Below are 13440 nucleotides of genomic sequence, written 5' to 3'. Positions count from 1 at the left end.
TTATCACAGATGAGAAACTAAGATTAAGTATTTGGCAAAATTCATCTAGAGCTCATAAGTGGTAAGACTGAGATTTCAAACCAAGCAGTTGACCTTTGGAGTCAAGCTTTGTAATACTCCATGCTGTACAGCTTCACTTAGGTTCCTGTTGCCTAAAGTCTATAGACCAAGTATTACTACTTTTTTTTTTTTTTTTTGAGACAGAGTCTCGCTCTGTCGCCCAGGCTGGAGTGCAGTGGCCGGATCTCAGCTCACTGCAAGCTCCGCCTCCCGGGTTTAAGCCATTCTCCTGCCTCAGCCTCCCGAGTAGCTGGGGCTACAGGCGCCTGCCACCTCGCCCGACTATTTTTTTGTATTTTTTAGTAAAGACGAGGTTTCACCGTGTTAGCCAGGAGGGTCTCGATCTCCTGACCTCGTGATCCGCCCGTCTAAGCCTCCCAAAGTGCTGGGATTACAGGTATTACTACTTTTTAAGTACTCCAAAACCATCTTCCAACTTTTGCATCTGTTCATTTGACAAGTGTGTCTTGCATTCAAATAGGCCCACAGAAACTGTATTCTGTGCATAGATTTTGAATTACTTTCCATGTATTTATCAACTTGATTTCTCCCTCAGTTAATCATTCTAGTCTTTTAGTTTTTTAATCTTCCCAATTTGATGCCTTCAGTTCCCTCATGGACATGAATTTCTACTAAACAAATAAACAATAAGGAACTTATTATAATACACTGCATTTGCAAAGTACTTTGCAATTTCCAAAGCACTTTCATATGCTTGCTCTCATTTTGTTCTCACAGGTTTGTTTGTTATTTTTTAATTATAAAAGCTATTCGAGTATAGCAGGAACCCTAGAGTGAGAGGTTAAGTTGTGGTAGTACCCACTGTGGATTCAAACATGTCCAGGCATATCTAGATGCCCAACAGGGAAAACACATCAGGGGTTTATTTATATGGGGGGGTTGAGGACTCTGATGTGAGCTATCATAACTATATAAGTTGAAACTGATATCCGCCCACAGCACTAAGACATCTCCCTAAGTTTTGGAAGAATAAGAGCCCTCCCTTGAACAAGAATTCAGTTGAATAGATGGGAAGAAACTAGCTTTGAGGTGACATGTTGGTGAAGTAAACTAGTTTGATCAGAAAAATATGATCTGTGTTAGAGGAGTTAGGGGTGGTTTAGTAAAGCGCATATGGATCTGTGCTGTGCTGGAGGCTGAGGGTCAGGATGTTGGTGCAGGGCTCTGACAGGTAATAGGTCAAATGAAAGAGTTTTAGCATTAGAGTGATCCTAAGAACTTGAAAGCACAAGGCAGTACTATTAGTGGCTTAGAAATACACTGATATACAAATAAGGGCAGAAATGAGGACTGAAATGGAATGGAAAGGCAGCCAAGGCTACAACATTGTGGCTGACATCCAGAGGTATTATGGAAGCAGTAGTTGCCATTAGGGAACAGGTCTGGAGCAGGAAAGGCAGAGATCACAAAGGCCATAGGAAGAGGAAAATGATCACTAGCTATTCATACACCATGTGAGTTCCTCTTTGAATCTGTCCCACCCTCTTGAAACAGAATGGAGGGATTGGAAGGAGGATTGGATTCTAGAGACTCAGCTGTTAGAGGCTGAGATTGATTAGATTTTACTATTACTGTGACTCTCCTAGGCCGCACATTCCATGCCACCTCATTGGTAGAGTCTAGGGTAACTAAGGTTACAAGCATATTGCAGATATGTATAATTACTTTTTTCTATTACTACCAAACCCAACCAACCTAGACAAGTCTTCATTCAATTTACCACATCCCAATTTTATGTAAACACAATTCCTGAAGTCATCTTTACCCCTACTATTAGTTCTCTTTCTCTTTTCCCACAATTTGTTTTATTACTTTCTTCTTTATTTTACACAATTATTGAGTGCCTATCTATACATGTAAAACACTACTAGGCCACATAAGGAATAGAAAGGGGGATATGACACAGGCACTGTCAGCCTATCAAAGGAGCCAAAAATGCTCAGAAATTATAAAATAGCATCCAGATGATGGAGAAGTTTAGGAATAGTACTGAATAATGGCTAAATATGAACATTCTTATGTTCTAGGTCCCAAGTTGGTAGAGGGGCCATTTTTGTATTCTAGTCTAGTGTCATAGTCAGTATTAGTCCTGCCTGGATCAGAAAGCAGGAGAGACAAATAGTTATTCCCTTTTTCAAATCTCTTGCATACATATACAAACTTCAGAATTTTTGCTACCTTGGATAATCTTTATGCTGAAGATCATAGATCCAAGGAGCCTCCTTTAAGCTGTGGCTTGGCATGGGGCAAGGGTAGGTCCAGCCTATGGCCTGCAAAGCCTGGAGCCATGGTAATAAAGCTGGTTTGAAGAACCGAAGAATTCATATAAAGAGCCTCGTCAAAAGAGCAGGGAAGAGAGGTAAAAAGCAGGAGTTAAGCAATATGACTGCAATCAGAAGGCTGCCAAGATAGAAGAACCATTCTGAGACATTGGATAGGAGAAGAATTCCAGGAAATATTACCTTTATGTGTTACAATATAGAACCAGTAGCCTTTTGTGAGGCATCTGTGACCTCACTTGTGGGTAGGAAAGGAGTTATTAAAGCACCAAGCTTAATTAGATTAATCTATGTTACTGTTATTTCTTCCAATTATTTAGCCAACTGATTTTTAAAATCTTTTATTTTGGCATATCTAAATATTGAGAAGTAGCATGTCTACTCCTTATAGATTTCTTTTGAGAAGGGTCCTGTTATACTCACCTGATCGATGGAGGAGGAGTATTCTCATACTGAACCAAAGGGGTGGCCCATCGAAGCATGTGTTGGAGATACTCCTAAAGGTCGACCATCTAGAAATGACAAAAATAAATGGATGACTGAATATATATACGACGATCACATACAAAATAAAAACTGACGTCAATACTGGTGTCAGATAAAGTATAATATAAAACAAAATTTAATGGGACAAAATAAGTTTATACTGATTAAAAAACAAACAATGAAGATATTTCAGTCATGCAATTTATGCACTAAAAGGTAACATCAAAATTCATTCAGCATATGATGACGATGTTAAAAATAAAAGAGAAATGGACAGAAACAGAATTGCAAAAGCTTAACATACCACCACAGCCTCTAACTATCGAGTAGATTAAGAACATGGAAATATGAGTACAGGAATATTCATTGCATTATAGTATGTAATGTCAGGAAATTGGAAATCTAAGTGTACATCAAGACGTTATTGGCTAAGTGCATTATAATGCATACAATAGACTATAATAAAGCCCTTAAAAATGTGTTGTCAGTATAATAACATAGAAAGGTGACTTTGCTGTCTAATTAGGTGAAATCAGAGTAAAATGTTTAAGATAATGCTATTTTTTTCATCTTCCATTCTCTAGCCTATTTTTGTAAATACAAAATATATTTAGTGGATGTATACACATATTCCGTATGTAAATACATAGACAAATGGTTGCTAGAAGTCAGGAAAAGTCTAAGAGAAACTGTCACTTTTTTACTCTCTCTATATCTAAATGGTTGGCATTTCATATTGTGTGCTTGCATTTTATTTTAGTACATTTAGAAAATAATTTATAAGAAAAAATTATAGACAACATGAGAAGAGCTATAACCATAGACTAAACTAATCATAAGTACAGAAGAATTTCTCCCAGGAAATTGTCTCTTTGCAAGTTTACAGACAAATTCCGACAAAACATAGTCTAGTGAAGATCATTGATATGATTATAAACACATGGAGTGGACTTCAGTTTTGTTTGCCCTTTTGGGAGAGTTTCATGAATATGTTTTATGACTGTCCAGCATTGGAACCTCCTTTTTATGTTTGAGGATTTCCTCAGAGTATGAGTATGGAGAGAAGGCAGGGCTTGGCTTCCACTACAGGAACTAAAAAGGCCAGATACTCATTATCTCTGCCTCCAAGCCTAGGTACATGACCTAGACTAAAATTATCAGATTCTCTGATCAGGAGCTTGGAATCTAAAACAAAGAAGCAGGAGTAGGGAAGACTTCCTCACCATGGATATTGACTGCAATATCCAGTATCTAATGGTAGCAATTTCAGTAGTGTACTCAACAGACAGTTTCAATGGCATAAGGTAGGCTGTAGTGCTGAGCCCTATCCTCCTGTGGTTCTTGCATTCATACTGATCCTAGGTCTTTGATCTTTCTATGAATTCTATTAAATATCTGCCATTCTTCCAATAAACTCCATCTTTGCTTATATTAACCACAATCATTTTCTGCTGCTTGAAATTAAGAACCCTGTCTATATACTTACTCAATATATGTTATAGTCAGCATAACCCTGATGACAAAATGTTAGCAAGATACACCAAATTTACTTATAAATATAGATGAAAAATATAAGTAGATTAAATTTGATATTACTGGAAATAATCTATCATAACTATATAGAGCTTATTTCAGAAATGCAGAGCAATTTCCCAGACAAGCTATTTATATATAACATCAATAGATGAAGACAAATTAGTATCTCCATAGATGCTTTAGGTAAAATTTAATACTTCTTCCTTCAATTCAAGAATAATTAATAATTAAGTACTTACTACATGACATATACTGAGTCAGGCACTGTGTTTTGTAGATGAATAAGACATAATCACTTACCTCACGAAGGCTATGGACCAATAGAAAGACGAGTGAACATAGGTAAAACATAATGCGTCAAATGCTTTCATAGAAGTTTGCACACATTACTCTGGTGGTACAGGTAAGTGACTGCCAAGTTAAGAGATTCAAGAAACGCTTAATGAATAGATGATTTTTACTGTTTCCTGAGAAGTTTGTTTTACAGAAGAGACATTCCTTGATACTAGAAAGGATGAGAGAATACATGAAAATGAAGTTATATTATGTGTGGCAGCAAAGGATAGAATAGCAGATTGGATTGCCTAAAAAATTCCTTTCCCACTATATTTTCTCATCATGGCTACCACCATTATCTAAGCCACTATAGTATCTCACCTAGTATCCTGAAATAGTTGCCTAACTCTTCTGTTTGTACTCTTTCTCTTTCTCCTTTCTAATTTATTCTTTGTATAGCTGAAAAAATGAGCTTTAAGAACATAAATCAAGCCATACCACTCCATACCCAAAACTCTTCAGTGGCTCTCTGTTGTTCTTAGAATAAAATAAGATCATGCATTATCTGGCACCTACCCTTCCTTCAACCTCATTCGTATCATTTTGTCTGTTCTGCACTAAGTTCTAGTATCCATGCTTTTCATTTTGTCCTTGAACACATCAAACTTTTTCCTGCCTTTGGTCCTTTGGATTACTGTTTCCCCACCATAACTTTCCCTTAACCCAGCAACCCCCTCCACTGCCTATGTGCTTTTACTTCTTGTCTCACTTTCATCTGTCAGGTCTAACCTCATGTCATCTCCTCAGTAAGACCTTAACTGGTCATTCTCTCCCATTTACTCTTTGTCACTGTTTATTTTTATTATCATACAACTACAGTTTGTACATCTTTTGTTTGCTTTTCTATTTTTCTGCGTCTCCATCAGAATGTAAACTCTCTGAGTGCAGGGACATTGTCTGTCTTGCTCACTACTATGTCCCTACAACTCACACTACTGGCTGCCATATAGTAGCTTCTCAACATAAACGTTTGTTGAATGAATAAGCCTTTGCATTGCATAAAGACGTTGTAAATAATGCTAAAATACAAATGTCAAACTAGAAAAAATATTTACAATATGTAGTTGACCCTTGAACAACATGGGGGTCAGGGGAACTGATGCTCTGCATAGTCAAAAATCCATAGATAACTTTGATGCCCCCAAAGCTTAACTACTAATAGCCTATTGTTGACCAGAAACCTTCTAATAACATAAACAGCCAATTAACACATCTTTTTTATATTATATGCATTATATACTGTACTCTTACAATAAAGTAAGCTAGAGAAAAGAAAATGTTATTAAGAAAATCACAAGGAAGAGAAAATATATGTACTATTCATTAAGTAGAAGTGGATCATCGTCAAGGTCTTCATCCTCATCATCTTCACGTGGAGTAGGCTGAGGAGGGGTAGGAAGAAGGGTTGGTCTTACTGTCTCAGAAGTGGCAGAGGCAGAAGAAGATCTGCCAGTTCAAACATGTTCAACATGGTCCCAGTTCAAATCCATGTTACTCAAGAGTCAACTGTATAGGCAATGTATGACATCTAGAGGGTGAATATTGGTACGCATGTAGAGCTGCTACATATCAACAAGTGAAAGAATAACAACCAAATTAGATATGCACAGAGGATATGAACAGATAACTGGTGGAAGAAGAAATACAAGTAGCTCCTACAAATACAAAAATTTCTTCACCTTGTTCATCATAAAAATATAATTTTAAAAAACTAGGTATTTTATACTATTAGACTGTCAAATATTGAAACAAATGTTAGTATCGAGTGCTAATAATCTCATACGCTATTTATAAAAGTGTAGATTGGTACAATCTTTCTGGAAGGCAATTTGATATTATCTTTTAAATTATTCTTACATACCCTTTGAGCCAGCATTTCCACTTTCAGGAATTTTTCCTACATAAATAAACAGAAAAGTTTGAGCACATACAATGTAGTTTTCTTTCATTGTGTGCATCAATAAGAGACTGTTCAACTATATTAGGGTAATTTATACGATGTAATAATATCATAATAACCTGAAGCATTTCTATATGTAGTAGTGGCTTGTAAGGATTCAGAATATAACCTTGAACATCATCTTTGTGCTTTTTCTTCTTTTCTTTCACTTCCTGAACTTATTGAGCCTTTCCCTAGTCAGTCAAAGCCACTTGCATGGCTTGGAGATAAACTGGCATAGTTCCTAGAAGAATTCAAAGGAAAAGAGTTAATATACAGTCTTTGTTTTATTACATTTTGTTTTTTTTTTTACATTCTTTGTTTTATTATATTTTCTATAGACAAGGCTATAGAAAAACAACATGGAAGGCCCTCTGGAAAGCAGAACATAGAGTTCATGACAATATAAAGCTTGAAAGGAAAATAAAAGGAGAAAAAACCCTCTCTACTCACTCTATCCCTGGTCCTGAGAAGAGATTAGATTAGAGTCACCTGGGCAGGAGGAAGTATAGGTGTGTGTGGGGGGGAGGGGGCAAAGGACAGGTCCTTGGAGGTGGCCGTAAGCTAGACACAGAAAGACTAGACGTAGAGGAATATGGATGACAGGAGAGAAGCAGTATTGAGGGACACCAAGTACTCTACTGGTGACCACTGTCAGGGTGCCAAATGAAAGCTGAATTGATACCAGCAAAAATTCATTATTAGTCAAGAGAGTAAATGGCTATGCTGAGGACCATGAGTATGTCATTTTTTATCTATGAGACAAAATTTTGCTTTAAGATCTGCCTGTGGTCCTCACTGATCCTCATCCAGCAGAAGCAGGCATTGAGGTTTTCTGGGTCCCATCTAAACTACTCCTTGTGAATACTTTTCCCTGGCAATAGGCCAAGACTCTTGTATGACCCCAAAACAGAGGATGATCATGATATACTAGGGAAAGTCTTATTACTGGTTCTTCAGTGGGACTGGACAGTAAATGACAGAGAAATCCATTTTTGTGATAGATGAGAAATAGATATATAGCTAGCTAGAGAGACATATACACCAAACTCCTAACAGTGAATGAGAGTGGAGTGATTTAATTCTACTCTGTTTTATATATTTCTGTATTGTTGGAGTTTTCTTTAATAGTAAGCATATATTACTTTTATAATAAAAAGATTCCTCTTATAAAGAGCAGACAAGTCTACAAGATAATGCAAATGTTGTATTTTACCTGACTTGTTGATAAATTAGGCATTTCTTCAGAAGCACTTAATGTCTACAGCATTTATTTATTAATGTCAGTGTATATAGAACACTCAGTCATTTGGAGCTAGGACACCTTTAACACTAACCAGGGTTCAGCAGGAAACAACTATCTAATCCAAAATACATCTACCAAATGTACAACCCTCTCAGCTTCCCATCCTTAAGGTCCATATGTCTGTGGCTATATTTTCTTACATGTTTTTGCAGTGGGCATTTTGGGGACTTCAGCTTCCAACCACGAAAAATATCTACTATGGGACTTGCCTTCCTTTCATAAACAACTAGAAAGATGCGCAAAATATATGAAACAACACTTTTCAGACATTGGACCGTAGGCTGTACAGGCTTTTGATCCCTGAGAGGAGGAAAGTAAATGACGGGAGACCTACAACCACCTTAACTTTCTGGTAGAAACACTTTCCTGACAGTGGCACGGGGAGAGGTAATCTCACTAAAATGAGGAGATAGAGATCAGGATTACAGGAGGCCAGTGCAACTAGAATTTGTGAGGCAGAATACTGGGTAGGAGGAAGCTACGTAGAGAAATGGCTCTGGAAATCTACACAAGGGTCTCAAGTCTTTGGCTGAAACCAATCTGTGCATATGTCGAGTGAAAATCCATCAGGCTGGGCAAAGAACAACTCTTAGGAAAAGAATAATTACCAGGAAGCTGTAAGCCAAATAGTTTCGAGAGTTCACACAGGGCTGGGAATCATTTTGGTTCCTACTGGCTGGCCAGAAGAGAGAGACATTGTTGAATATCCAGGGCGTTCAGCAGAGATTCCAGAAAATCATACTTTAGTACTGGGGCTAAAAAAATGCTTAAAAACAAGCCTCAAAAGCAAAAATGATTTTCATCTTACTTACCTGCCTGCCAGAATAAAGCCCAATGCTCTTTAAAGGAATACTATAAAATTTAGCCATCTACACCATAAAATTCATAATGTCCACCATCCGGTAAAATAATTAGTTGACATAAGAAGCAGCAAAAATATGTGACCCATAAGCAGAAGAAAACAGGCCCTGAAATGAGAGATGATGGAATTTATAAACATTATATAAGTAGAATATTAAATAATTAGGAATAAAAGTGAAAAATAATTGGACACTTCTTGTTGGAGTTATTCTCATTCTTATTAAATTAATGAGGACATTAAAACAGCTATGGTATACATATTCCATACATGTAAGGAGGTTTAAAAAAAACTATGAGCACAATGAGAAAGAAATGTTAGATGCAAGAGACTTAATGGATGTGTTGTTGTGATGAAATATACAGTGTTTGAAATGAAAATTACATTGGATGGAATTAACAACATAGACATGGCAGAAGAAAAGATCGATGAACTTGAAGACATAGCAGTAAAACTATGCAAATTGAAGCATGGAGTGGAAAATAAACCCTTAAAAAAGCAAAAGATACCTCAGTGACTATATCAAGTAATCACCATATCAAGCAGTCTAACATACTTGTAAGTGGAGTCCTAAAAGACTGAAGATGGAAGAAAACATATTTGAAAAAATAATGGCCAAATGCTTTTCAAATTTGATAAAAACTACAAATGCTCACATCTGGGAAGCTCAACAAACTCACAGGAGGAAAAAGAAAGTGGCCGTTTGTGTTTGTTTTACTGTTCCCCAAATCCTGGCTTCTGAACTGGCTTTTATTCTGATTCCTCTATTTTTCCTTGTTTCTGACTCCCTGATCTATTATCTTTTCTGATTTCTCAAAACTAATTGCCACCTGGGTCAAAGCAATGATAATGTCCATGTTGACAAAGGGGAAGAGTTATAAATTAGTCAAATCCCCCTTTGAATACCCTGGAACTCTCCCCTTAGGTAGGAAGTTTCTGTAATCTCTACGTGCCACCATGTCATGTTGGACTTTGGCACTTGAGTCAAGTCCCTTGGGCCTTGTGACTTCGCATTGTTAGGTTTCTTTTATAGTATGTCTGGTAAGATTACCATCCTAATGTTAGTGAAATGTTTTGAATAATAAGAACTATATCTATAGCTATTTCCATTCCCGAAATGTCTATTCAGTGCCTTGAACATACGTCAATCAATAAATATATGCTTATTGATTGATTAGACCAGTGATGGCCTTCAAACTCCAGCATGCATCAGAATCATGTGGAGGGTTGATAAATCACAGATTGCCAGGCCTCGTCTCCAGAGTTTGTGATTCATTACATCTTGGGTGAGGCCTAATAAGTCGCAGTTCTAACAAGTTCCCAGGTAATGCTGATGTTGCTTGTCCTTGAACCACATATTAATAATTACTGATTTAGACTATATTTGTGAAATTCAGCTATTGAGAAATCCTATGTGTATTTTAAGCCTCTCTTTAAATCCTGCCTCTTCCATATAAAAATTCCTTCTCTCAGAATAATAGCTCTTCTTTCTAACATTTTTTTATCCTTTCTATATCTCTTATAGTATTTATCATAGTCTTTATTATTTATAAGTTGCTTGTGTAATGTGTTTATCTTGAATACTAGATTGTTTTAGAAGGTAGAAGCCAATTTTGAAGTCATGCACATAGTATCTGGTCAATGCTCAATAAATGTGCATTGATATTAATAGTGAACAAATAAATAATTGCATAGTAGAGACTGGCTGCAGTACTAGTTCTTCAAAAGCTAGACTAGGCTGGGCATGATGGCTCATTCCTGTAATCTCAGCACTTTGGGAGGTCAAGGTGGAGGTTTGCTTGAGGCTAAGAGTTTGAGAGCAGGCTGGGCAACATAGCAAGATCCTTGTCTCTACAAAAAAACAAAACAAAAAAAATTTAAAGCTGGAACAATTAGCAATTGCCATTTTCCCAAATGTTTACCATAATGTGTATATTCCTATACAGAGAAAATAAATTGCTTATTAAACAATAAACAGCTAGGTAATGGAAGTGGACACAGAATTTAAAAAATATATCAGTTCCTGCTACTTTATATGTACCAGGTCAATGAAGTATTAGATTTTGTGACCCTGAATTAAAATAACTCCAACAAGAGGTGTTTAATTATTCTTCACTTTTAGCCTTAATTATTAGTGGCATGTTCTAACTGATGGGAAAGGTCCAATATTCCTTCAACAACTCCATCTTGTAGAAGGAACAACTCTCTAATAAGGGTAAAGAACACATAATTCTCAAGAGCTAGAGTTTTAGGTGTGGGAAACAAAGAAGTAAAAGTTAAGCTTCAGGTGTACTCTCATATGAGAGGTGTGATATGAGCCTCCTCCATGTTGACAGCCCACTCATATTCCTTTTTTTGGTAAAACTAAGTGTACATAAGGTTAGTGTCTAGGGCACAGGAGGCAGTTTTAAGCAAGTTCTACTCTAGGTTTTTCATGGAAGATTTTCTGTTTGTCCATCTTCTCACTATCTGGGTAAGACCTGAGGGTGGAAGGAAGAGAGGGTTCAAGACTGTGGCGTGATCCTGAGAAAAAAGGCCAAGAAGTCACTCTTCTTACTTCTAGTCCGGGTCATAGTCTAGGATGGAGGTTGGGTATATAAAGAGCCATTTTCATTCACATGTGGTCCTGCTCAATTTAACCTGAGGCTATATAGAGGTTTAAGGCCACAGCTCTAGCTAGAATGCAGTGTGCACCTGTCCGGTGTATCCTCTATGCAATATATACGTCTTAGGAGCCTCATACAGGGAAAGTGGCATGATGAAATCTGAAGATTTGAAGATTTGGGATCCCAGCCATCTCTTTTCTGATAAATTCTATGACAAACATGTGTGTCCTGTGATGTATCTGATTATAAATATCTCAAAAGTTAATTTCTTTGTGAAAATGAAATAGTATCGTTACTTTTAATTGAACAAGAAAATTGTTAGTAGGATTCATTTTCTCTTTTTAAAAGAAAATTTGATGGCCATGCTATTTCTGTTACAAAGCCTGAGTTTTGCAGTAGATTTTATAAATATCACAATAACAAACTGGATTGTTTATCCTAGTATAGGTTACCTATTATTTTATTCTCCTAGACCAGGGGACCCCAACCCACAGGCCACGGACCGATCCCGTCAGATCAGCTGCAGCATTAGATTCTCATAGGAGTGCGAACCCTATTGTGAACTGCGCATGCGAGGGATCTAGATGGTGCGCTCCTTGTGAGACTAACTAATAATGCCTGATGATCTGAAGTGTAACGGATTCAACCCCCACCCTCCTCCTTCTGTAGAAAAATTGTCTTCCCCAAAACTGGTCCCTGGTGCCAAGAAGGTGGGAGACCGCTGTCCTAGAGGACACAGTTCTTCTTTAAAGTCTCCATTTCTGTAAGTTCTCTACCAGTCATTGTGTTGGTATCATGAGGAGTTAGTTTATCATTAGTGCCAGCTTATCAATAAAATCATTTTCATGGGCAAGTGCGAATGATTCTATATTATTGTGAAAGAGCACAGTTGGAATAAATTATAACCACATTTCTTTTATGCTGAAATGAAAGGTTATTTCCTCAGGTCTTTACTCACACCGAACTATTGAAAGTGTATTCTAATAAGCTACATTCAACTTTTTAAATACACCATCTTTATTGGTTTCTTTCTATCCTCCATTTCATTTACTGATCTGCATTTCTGTTTATGCCAGCATCCTCTAATAATGCCATGACTTGCTCAGCAAAATCCTACCACTTCTGGCAACTGACCAAGCTTACACAATGTGCTTTCACATAAAAGCTTCCTCATTGCGGACTGCTATGTGAACTATTTTGGTAGGGATTTTATAATGCTGCTTTGTAATTAAATGAATGAAAATTAAGGATCCGATTTCAAATTAGCTTGTACAAAGTCATTATCTATCATTCTGACCAGAAAAAGCTATGTATCATTTGAATAATATACTAGTGGGAAAGGCATGTCACTTATCCTAAGTCTTAATAGTGTATTCATATTTGAACATAGTCTAATTATATTTAATAAAATGTAGGAATATATAGAAAAGCATAAATCGCTTATGAAGATTCATTTCTTAAACTAAGATAGCTTCTACAAGTTTCCATGTAATTTACTAAATAAAATACTACTATAATTTAACCTAAAGCATTTGGAATGAGCTCATCATCATGTATTTTGAGGAAGACATATTTCTGAAGGCTTAAAATGTTTAGTGATGACGTTGAAGTTTTAAAATTGTGAAAACTCAAGTGTGCTTATGTTTGACTATTCTTTCTAATAAAAATACTGAAAAGCAATTAATCAATCTCTCATGGATGTAAATATAAAGTTAATCATTTTCTAAAACAGATCATGTGTAATGTGAACAGAGACCCAAAACACATGCTCACTGATACCTTCCACGAAATAACATAGTACCTTCTTTTGTATAGTGTTTTCCAGGCATAAATTAAAAGTAGCTGAGTGACTATCACAGTTAGACAATTATCCAAATGTTGATTTTGAAAATCCATTAATATATACAATAAATATTATTTAGTGTTTACTTTTCACTGCCAAATAAGTATAATCTGCATTAGCACTAGCTCATAAGTCCAGAAAAGTTTTTTTGTTTTTTTTTTTTTTTTTT

General features: G+C 36.4%; 1 pseudogene; it reads right to left on the bottom strand.

Annotated features, from left to right (window-relative positions):
* The window catches only part of LOC108517475 (S-phase kinase-associated protein 2 pseudogene), a 17838-nt pseudogene extending 14996 nt beyond the window's left edge, over positions 1 to 2842 (bottom strand).
* Positions 2843 to 13440: the final 10598 nt, after the last annotated feature.

Source organism: Rhinopithecus bieti, unplaced genomic scaffold (assembly GCF_001698545.2).
Source record: "Rhinopithecus bieti isolate Rb0 unplaced genomic scaffold, ASM169854v2 scaffold_252, whole genome shotgun sequence".
Classification (NCBI taxonomy): Eukaryota; Metazoa; Chordata; class Mammalia; order Primates; family Cercopithecidae; genus Rhinopithecus; species Rhinopithecus bieti.
The sequence above is the reverse complement of the archived record's forward strand: the minus strand, read 5'-3'. Positions and strand labels throughout refer to the sequence as shown.